A 10,476-nucleotide genomic window follows, 5' to 3' on the forward strand; every position below is an offset into this window, starting at 1 on the left:
CCGAAGCACCCTCAGTGAGAAGTGCATTCACAGTTACTGTCATCTGTCGCAGCACAGGGAGCGTTTCTGGGTGCTTTGCCACAGTGACAACCCCCGAGTGTTGGTTACACGTGTTCTCTTTAACCTGCCATCCGCATGGGGCCGATTCCCGCTGTGCTGCTGTGCATGCGGTACCCACTGCACATTTATCCAGCAGCAGTTACTGATAGCATTGTGCAGTGCTGGAAGACCTCTCCAGGGTTCCATCAGCTGGTGATTTTAGAATGGTGTTAGTTAGCAATCACTTGTAATAGACGGAATTGTGTGGTTTTTGAAGCTGGAAATCAGTTTTGTGCTGTCCAGTGTGCACAGCAAGACACCAGTCTGGCCAAGGCCCTTGTTTGAGCCACCACTTGGTTTCCTTGCATTAAGTATAGACACCCTTACCCACAGAGCAGCTACTGATGCTCTTGTTCATCCTCTGAGTTCCCAGCTCTGGTTTTGTGAGACACCATAGAATCATAGAATAGTTAGGGTTGGAAAGGACCTTGAGATCATCCAGTTCCAACCCCCCTGTCATGGGCAGGGACACCTCACCCTAGACCATGCCACCCAGGACTCTGTCCAACCTGGCCTTGAACACCGACAGGGATGGAGCATTCACAGCTTCCCTGGGCAACCCATTCCAGTGCCTCACCACCCTCACAGTAAAGAACTTCTTCCTTATATCCAGTCTGAACTTCCCCTGTTTAAGTTTAAACCCATTACCCCTTGTCCTGTCACTACAGTCCCTGATGAAGAGTCCCTCTCCAGCATCCTTGTAGGCCCTCCTCAGATACCGGAAGGCTGCTATGATGCTGACATCTAGCTAAAGGCTTGGTGTCATCCGTGGTGGCTCCCCTGCTGGGGTTGCTGCTGTGCTGCCTGTGCTGGCACCTCTCAGAGGCTTGGCTGCCTCTCTGAATGGTGTCACTGGACAGACTTTCCCCAGGAGCCACCATTCCCTCTGCGTCCGTCCTCTCTGCTGTTCTTTCACCCCTGCTTGGAGAAAAAAGGCAGGCTGCTTGTGAAGTGGGAGCTCAGGGGGGAGAAAGAGCCAGTTCCTGAGTGCTGATTGATGTCCTAGCTTTGCAGTTCCCTCCTGCAGTGTGCTTCACCATCAGCCACAGCACCTTCAAATCTGAAGAGTACATGGGAAGTCCAGTACTTTGAAAACTCAGGAGTGCTTCTGCCTGCAAGATAAATAACCTGTTCTGTAGCAGCTTGAACACGGAGACAGGAACCAGAGTATGTGCAAACCATCACCTGTGTTTGGGTCTTCTGGCTGAGAGGAGGCATGACTGCGGGCTAAGGTTTGGGTGAGCAGTAGCCCTGAACAGTGTGTGCTGGTACCTTTTGGCTCCTGCTCCGTGCCTTTCGAATACAAGCAAGTGTAATGGCTTTCATCCACTGGTATAAATGGGTTCCTGCTTATTCTGTGAGGCAAAGGGACATCTCTAAACAGAGCAAGGAGTCAGTGCCAGCGCTTGTGGCTGGGGCTGCATTCCTGTGTGAGAGGGACAGTGCCATCCCCCTTCCTCTGCACAGCTGCAGTGAGCTGTGGGTCTTGCCACATCACCTCCCATCCCCAGAGAGTATCTGATCCAGCCAGAGCCCCTGCATGCCCCTGGCTCACAGGCACAGATACTGGTGTTAGGCATGTTCCTTGTTCTGAGAGGTTCAAGAGCTGAGCCAGCAGCGTGTCGGCTTGATCACTGCGTCCTTCCTGATGCTGGCAGCTTCCCACTGCTGCCGTGCCAGGCAGCTCTCACCCTGCACAAGAGTGGTGCTGGTATTTGTGATGCTCTGACTACAAATAGCACATGCTGCAGGGGTCTAGTGCTGGTTAGAGGGAGAGACTTGCGCATTAGGGTTAACCATGCAGCCAAGTGAGCCAAGTGACCTTGTCTCTTGGGCAAGGCCCTGCATTAGCAGGTCTGTACGCAAACTGTGTTTGTAGCTCCCCTCCAAAATGCCCACAGTCAATGTGGGGACCTGAGTGCTGCCCCGGGTTCACCGTGTGCCTGTAAAGACTCTGGTGACAGGGACTCATCCGTTCAGATCATGATTTCAAGTCTTTTGCTAACCACGGCATGCAGACAGCCCTTCCACAGAGCTGAGCTGGCCCTGAATGAGGGGGGCTTTTATCTCATGGCTTTGCTGGACCTGCTTTTGGCACCAGCTGACTGCACCAAGCACTTGAGAACAGAATTTACCATAGCTCTGGCTTTGCTTAGCAACTTCTCTCCCTGCAGGACATTTTCAGCTTCCCTGAGAAGTGGTGCGCTTTCCTACAGGAACGTGTTCAGCCTCGAGGAGCAGATCTTATTCCTAGAGCCCAAGCAGAAAAGCTGCCATGAAGGAAGCACTCACAATAAGGAGAGAACGGGCTATTAACTTGTTTGTGATTAGCCATCCTACACTAGCATTTTAGAATAACCGTTAGGCTGTTGCCACTATTTGTTCTCAAGTAAATCAAGTGCCACCTTCTAAAGAACTGGAGTTTTGCAGCAGTGGCAGTAACACAGCTGAAATACCAGCCGGTCACTCCGCAGGTCCTGGGTTTACTCTCTGGTTGTAGAAACATAACAACCAGCATTTCCCTCAGCACTGGTAGAAGTAACCCATCAAAACATCAATTTCACATTTTCCAGTAGCTTCGAACATCTTCAGGTGAGCAAATCTACACGTTGTTGGATCTTTCAACCATCTACTTTTTGTTGGGTATTGGCCGTTCAGAAAATCACGTTTTCACTCATCACTGGATTTTTATTTTTCCCCTCGTTTTTAAACCATTCCTGTACTGTAGGTTTTCCCAGCAGTCTGCCTGCAGACAGAAACATATGCAAGAGATTGGCCTTTTCTTTTCCTAAAGTGTTTGAGGAGAGAGAGATCATAGGTAGGCCTTAGTACCGGCTGCCAATGTAATTTTTACTAATAGCAAAATTTTAAATAGTAGCATTTTTAAAATTATTTTGATAATTTTAATACTAATAATTGTTGCCAATAGTACAATTCTGAATTTTAACCTGAGGCAAGTAGCTTGGAAGCCTGTTGCCAACCTTTAAGGGTGTCCCAGCCTCGCAGCGCAGAACTGAGAGTTGAAGCTGAGCCAGCGTGCATTAAGACAGTGCTGGGCAGGACACAGACAGCAAAGCATGCATTCTGCAGCAGAATCAGTGCTGGGTGCAGCTTCTGCCCCTGAGCATGAAATCACCACTTGATGAAACTCACCATCAATCAGTCTCAGTGCGGAAACGGCAATGGAGGAAGATGCGCCTCAAGCCTGGCCTCACAATGACAAGGTGACCTGCACAGGGCAAATCTGGGTTTGCAGCCTGGAGGAAAGCATAACCCATCATCTTTTATAAACTGTAGAGCCTGGAGCAGTTCTGGGCATTTCAGACACCGAACTGCAGGAATCTGAGACCACTTTGCACAGACAATGCGGACATATGCATAGACGGCTCCAGGCTTAGGAAGCTGCTGAGCAGACACATTTTACGAGTCAGTCATTCACTTACAGCCTCTTAACATACCTGTTTTAATTAAGATAATAATTAAGGTGGTACCCCTATTAGCAGAATGTAAGCTTTATGACTCGGCTGCTGGGAAACACAGATTGGGTTAGAGAGATTAAGCGCAGAGTATTTGGCCTAGATTCTGCCAGATGCAAATCCACTGAAATGACTACACAAATCGGACAGTCTGTGCCCTCTGCTTTCTCCAATTTAATGCTTTAATGAAATCAAATAAACAAAGACATATTAAACATGCTTAGCAGAAGAACTGCTGTTTTTTGAACCTATAAAATGGCCATTATACCTAACCGACACTTAAGTGTAAAACTGTAAAATGTTTTTATATACCATAACTAATCCAGGTCTTTTGAACAAACACGGACCAGCATCCGTGTGAAGGCAGCCTATTTTTTACTGCACGCTACTTTTCATCTGCAGATGAAGAGAGAAGGGCATTCTCTTTCCTTACTCTATTTTCTTTTTTACTACTTTTTACATAATTACAGATTGTAAATGAGACCCATTCGGAGGCCTGTGAATTGTGCCAATTTAGCCAAGAGCTGGGATTAAACTAATCTTCAGCACTGAGCAGAAGGAAGGAAAGAGCAAGCAGGGCAAGGTCCACATCCCCTTTCACCCCCCTGTATAACCCATGCAGCAACAGCTGTCCAGTGGTGCTCACCAGTGTTATTTGTCCTGGCATGACCAGGGGCAGGAAAGTGAGGACTCGATACAAATTCTAATAAAGATTCCGTATTTCTCATTTTATTGCATTCGTTGTCTAACAACAACACTAATTGGCAAGAAGTTTATTTACACTAACAAATTAACTTGAAACCACGAGGCTTTGTTGTTTGTATTTAAACTGTAAGAAAACAAAGGGCCACCATGATGGTTTGCTTTGATGTGTCCCAATAACTAAATATTAACCAAAGTTATTTTGGGGAAAACGCAACAATCTAGAGAAGTTCATATCAACCAAGCACAAGAGAACAAGCTCAGACGTGGCACTACTGTGTCTTCCATGCAGATGATCAGACACCAAGATGTACAAAGAAAAAGTTCAGGATAACATGCACCTCTATACACCTGACCTCTTTAAAAAGACAAATGAAAAAGGAAAAAATATCTGAAGCGCAACCACTTCTTCAACCATGTAAAAAGAAACAATGTAAGAAGCCAATTTTTACAGTGAGGACAGTGCATGTGAGTCTTTTAGCTGCCTGGTCTTCTAGCAGTATGTCTAACACTTGTCAGTGACCAGTAAGTTACCATTGCAACGTGACTGGAAAATGGGAAAGCAGTTGTTCAGATGGAAAGTGTGTATGGGAAAGTATAGTCAGAAGAGGTTCACTGTGCACTCCCCACTTCCAAATGGGCTGGTGGCTCCTTATGTCTGGTACTCTGGGATCCCCCTTCCTTCAGGTGCTTCTGCACTGGCACCTGAACCCACTCCACTGGTGTCAGTGACAAAGGTCCCACTGAAAACCTGGCAGGAGGCTGAGGGTCCTGGGTTATGTGGGTTGGACCCAACCTCAGTAGCTGTGAGCCCTCCTCATCCCGCTCTCTAAGAAGCAACCTGACTCAGCAGATCCTATGGCTTGTTCTTAATACAGTCCAAACTTCCCAAAGAATCAGGCAGCTCAAGGCACCACCGCCAAGCCTTGGAGCAAGATATGCATTTTTTAAACCATCACTTCATGCCGACAGCAAAAGTACCAGGTAGTACTGCTGGTTAGTAACAGAAAACTCGTTTTATAATGAGGGACTGACTGGAGGGCTCAATGTCATGCTGAAGATGTCACAGCTTTGAAAAATCAGTTTTACAGGTGGAAAAAGTGCAGCAAGATCCATACAGGAGGTTAACAAGAAGGACTGTGTGATGTGCATATGATCCACACACTCCATTGTGGTGAATGTGTAAGTCGTCTCAGGTGTCACTCACAATCCTGTCCAAAGAGCTCCAACAGAAATCAAAGTTAGGGCTTCAAACATAAAAAAGGGTTTCCTTCCTGGAATACTGACGCTCCAATGAATCAGTCCTGCCAACCTCCCACCCCCAAAACCCAGCCCAAAGCCAACACACAGAAGAACCTGCAGAGGACCATCCTGTGCGTGCTCTTAGCAAACCTTTAAAATCCTCTGATACGCAAAATACATAAAACCCCACAAGTGAACAAAGCTGCCAGCACAGACAGGGGTGAGAAAAATCGTGAGACTGAGGGGTACTGCTTTGCTCCTCCAAGCTTGCAGATGGTCCCAGGGCCCACCTTGTCCTGCACAGACCTATGTCCCCCATGACACACAGCTGCCCATGTGCTAACTGCTACTAGTGCAGTGGGAATCTGTGTGAATATCCATGTACGTGCCTTTGTGTGGACACACACAAAATCATACATAAGTTATTTAAGGGGGGAATCAAGCCACAAATCACTTAAAGATTTCTAGAAGGCCTGAGTTCATTATTTTCAATTACTAATTTAATAAAACTAAGCCAACACTATCTAACTGCGCTGTGCACTCTGCCCATTTTGACTGTTAAAGACTGACAACTTAATTAAATACGTGCTGCTTTTTTAAACGTCTGTTTTTTCAGTGTTTTGGACCATGACATAGCTTTCCCGAAGTTTTCAGGTGAGGGAGAGCACAGAATGAGGGAAGTGCTAGTAAAAGCTTCCAGCCCCTCTACCATTTATTTAACTTGATGATACTGCGGGGGACAAGGCCACACCTGAAGAGAGCAAGATCAGGTTTTACTTTTGCCTTGAGAGTGTTTTATCTCTGTAAACACACAGCTAAGAAATCAACATGAGTTAATCCTTGCAAACTTCCCCTAAATTTCAGCACTGACAAACAGTACAGACTGCAATGCAAATGCTGTAAAGAACTACAGCTGTAGGTGTGCAAATCAAAAAATCCTTTTGATTTTCAGTGTTGGTACCTGGAATGGTACTTGTTGGCTGTACCCAACTAAATCATAATCCTCGTCCTTCCTACTGTAGAACTGGATTCTGCACTGTTAACAACAGTGGCATTTCTTTCTCTGATTTAAAAGTGGAACACAATTCATTCTCAGAAATCACACATTTTTCATCTCGTACTTGCTAGCATGTGAGCCAGGAGGTGATAGTGGAGCAGCTCAGGAGGACAAGAGGCTTTGATGGAAGCAATGAAGTATGATATGAGGAACTCAATGCTCAGTGTTGAGCACCTCTGAATGTCAATGAGAGTCGAGGACTGGCAAGCTTCAGAGGAAAGCTGCTCAGTAATTCTAGTAACAGCTTGATTCTTGTGGTATCCCTGCTGCAGATCACAGTCATAGCACAGTAGATGCCTTTGCAACAGTGGGCAATACTCTGTGCACTGCAATGAACAAGTTCAGCTCCTTCCTCACACCCTGGTTCTGATCTGCTCGGGCTGACTGAAACCGAATTGGGAGTTTTAACATGGAAGTGGCATAGGTGCAGTACCCCAATGTATGGGAAAATACGAGCTGGAAGCGAGTAATGTCAGTATGTCTAGCTGACTTGGACAGAGCAAGCAGCCACCACTCTCGCCATGATTTCAGCATAAACACTAGCATTTTTAGGTCTAAAGTAACCTGCAGTGTTGTATCTTCTACTTGCTATTTTTTAGAGTTCCATTTTTGCTAACTCTTCTTTCTTCACCCTTTCAGAAGCTTGATATATGCACAACCTGGCAACACCGCAGCAATGGGCAGAAGTAGAGCTTACAGAACTGGCCTGCCATTGTACCCAGGGTGGTGTTAATTTCCTGTGCTCAGCCGGGTGTAAAAGACGACACAGACACATGTAGAAACACCACAGTGCCTGCACAGCAGCTTAAAGGTGGCCAGGCAAGCCAGCATACTCAAAATTGCTTTGGCTCCACAAATAAATACACAAAAGTAGGCAACAGTGACATTTGCAGGTGAGCCAAAAGAGAAAGTCCTTCCAGTCATTTAGTACAGAATATTTGCTGCTGCTTCTTATGACAAAACCGTGCATTAGTCTGACTTAACAATGGTTTACCAAAAGAATGATGAGGCATCCATATATTTTGTTTCATATATGTCATTACACAATACAAAGGGGAAAAATGCAACACAACTTTAAAGATCCTATAGAACAGTAACAAAAGTTTCAAACTGAGCTTTGCATCTGTTATCCAGCGACACTTCTGCACATCCTAACAATGAGTTACTATACTTAATAAAAGAAACCACATAAATCTCTTTTATCACAGAAAGAAGAGCAAAACTCCTGACATTGCTTGGCTTGCTTAGTTTATGTGTTGGTCCAAATACATTTTATGGTTTTATATTACATTTAAGCCACTAGGCTTGGGGTTTTTTTAAGTTAGGGTTTTGTTGTTTGGTTGGTTGTTTTATTTTTGTCTGAGAATAACCAAATAACATTACCGCAATTAAAACCCCCTTAATACATAAAGGACTTAAGTCGAATTACTTCTTCTGTAGAGCAAGAACATGATTTACAAAGAGATTAACAAGGTCCTGTTCTAAGCAGCAAGAATGAAAACTGAATGTATAATGCCAAGCAGTCTGCTCAGGTTTCTAAGAAAACAAAGAACATAAAAAACAGGGTCACCACCTTGGATTACTACATACAAGCACTTAAACATTACGACAATGTAAACATAATTTAAAAAGAAAATCACCATTGAATGCATTTATCAACACTGTACTTAAAATATTAGATTTCCAGTTTCTTCCAGATAACTTCTCGTACTCAAATAGAAATTGATAACCTCCTAAAATAACAGAATGCTAGTTTTACCAGGCTATTAAATAGTTGTACAATTTGTCTCCTGTAGAGAGTGCAGAGAGATCCATTACAATGTGGAATTCTTGTTAGAAGGTATACTTTTTTGCTGGTGGTCTATCTCATCTCAAGAAATATATCATAAGCCTTAGAAATATCAGGAAGTTATCTTTTCTGGCAATTTAATTTTTAGATCTGAATAAAATATACATCAGAAACTTGCAGAAATTTGATTTGGAAGGAAAAATAAAGCTAATGTTAAGTAGATCTGTTGTGTATTAATTTTGAATGAACTAGGCTTTCTCAGTTTACAGACTATTTTACACATCAAAGAAATTATTAGGTTCAAAAGAAACTTAACTATAAACATTGCACCCCAGCTGTTTCAAATCTGATCTTCAGAAATCTGAACGCCTTAAAGTACAGAGCAGAAGAGAAGCAAAGCCAAACTAAACCAAACATTTTCTTCAAAAGAATTCAGTATGTGCATTTTTTAGGCTGGCAGGCAAAATTTTAAGTTCAAGATTCTAACTTTGCATCAGTATCTTCAACAATTTAAGGGTTGGCATGACTAGGTGAAGACTGCAACATCGAGGATGCATGAAAGGGAGGTGACTGTATTCCCAACTGTAAATGCTGTGACGTAGTTAGCTTCCACTACAAAGCAGTAACATAATACCTCTAGCTTCTCATTGTGGATATTTGGCTGTTGCCTGTCTATTCTTCTGAAGAAATATTGGGTATTTTAATACTGCTCTTAAGAGGCAGTAACTCCATGCAGTGTGAGCTATACACTGCTTCTGTCATAGCCAAAACTACACAGCAGGCTTTGCCGCTGGCCTCATATACCAGGAAAACAGGAAACTCTGAAAGATGTAATATGACCACTGCCAAGCCATCAAAACATTCTATGGCCTATGCCCATAAATTCAGGTTTTGGTGGGGATATTCTTTAAACACATCAATCAAAACAGTAATATATGGCAGCTTTGGATTTAGTGACCATCACCTCCATGGCAGCATTGATCTTAACAGCAATGTACTACATTTAATTTTAACCAGAATCCTTCGTCTTCCTCTTCTTAAAGTGCACTTCTGTAAAAACTGAGTATCTTCAGCAGACTTGTTTGATAATAATTTCCAACAACAGCTTCATAACAGCACAGCACAAAGCTTATTCTCCCAATGCTTGTTGGAGAATGAATCTGAACATGTGGTGTTTTTTCTGGAAAAAGACAAACCCGAAACAAAATAAGCCCAGTTTCCCATTCAAAACACATGAAAAGAAAGCGGAGTGTGCTATAAGAAAGTTGCCTACACACTGGGAGTACAATGAAATTTATACAGATATATGAGCTGTGCTCTAGTTAGAAATTCATCCTTGCTCAGATATCTAAAGGATAAATGTTATCCTCAGATTTCTGTGTAAACCCACATAATCATTTAAGGCTTTGCCTCCTTCCTGGATTAACTATAGTACAGTTAACAGAAAGAGTTTCACCTCCTGTCTTTTACCCAGGGGGAATATTGACTCTCCTGTCTTTATCTCCAGTGTATAAGAAGTTACTGAACAGTTGTGTTTCCAGAGCAGTGTCACTTCAAGGTACTGACACAAGACAAAACTTACTCCAGTAGACGGAACTGAGTATCCAACCGCTGTGAAGAAGCTGAACTTCCAGTTAGAAAGTTAAATCAACTCTTATCAGACAGAGCACAACTCCTTTTACCCAGCTGAAGCAACGTTCACCAATCGTTTTGACTGGCCATCCTATTCAGAAGAGGTGAAGCAGTGGACCATGCTCCTCGGCATCATGCTGGTTACTGAAGTGACCAAACACACAGAGCTCAATAGAGAAGAGTAGCTTGGAAGGGAACACCGCCACACAAATATGAAATCTGTTAGCTGTGAACAACAACAAAACAAACCGAGGGGCTGGGGTTGTTTCACATGGCAACAGCAACGAGCGTGAACTGGATATGCAGGAAAATAAAACTACACAATATAAATTTCCCAAGTCATTCTATGTATAGCCCCGTTTCTCTGTACACACTCTTGGGTAATGAATACAAGAAAGCTGAAGGGGCACCAGCGTGGATGTGAGTTTCTCTTCCCTTGAAGTGCCTCCACTTTCCTAACACAGCAGCACTTCTGCTTA

The sequence above is a fragment of the Psittacula echo genome (assembly GCF_963264785.1).
Source record: "Psittacula echo genome assembly, chromosome: 2".
NCBI classification, from domain to species: Eukaryota; Metazoa; Chordata; class Aves; order Psittaciformes; family Psittacidae; genus Psittacula; species Psittacula echo.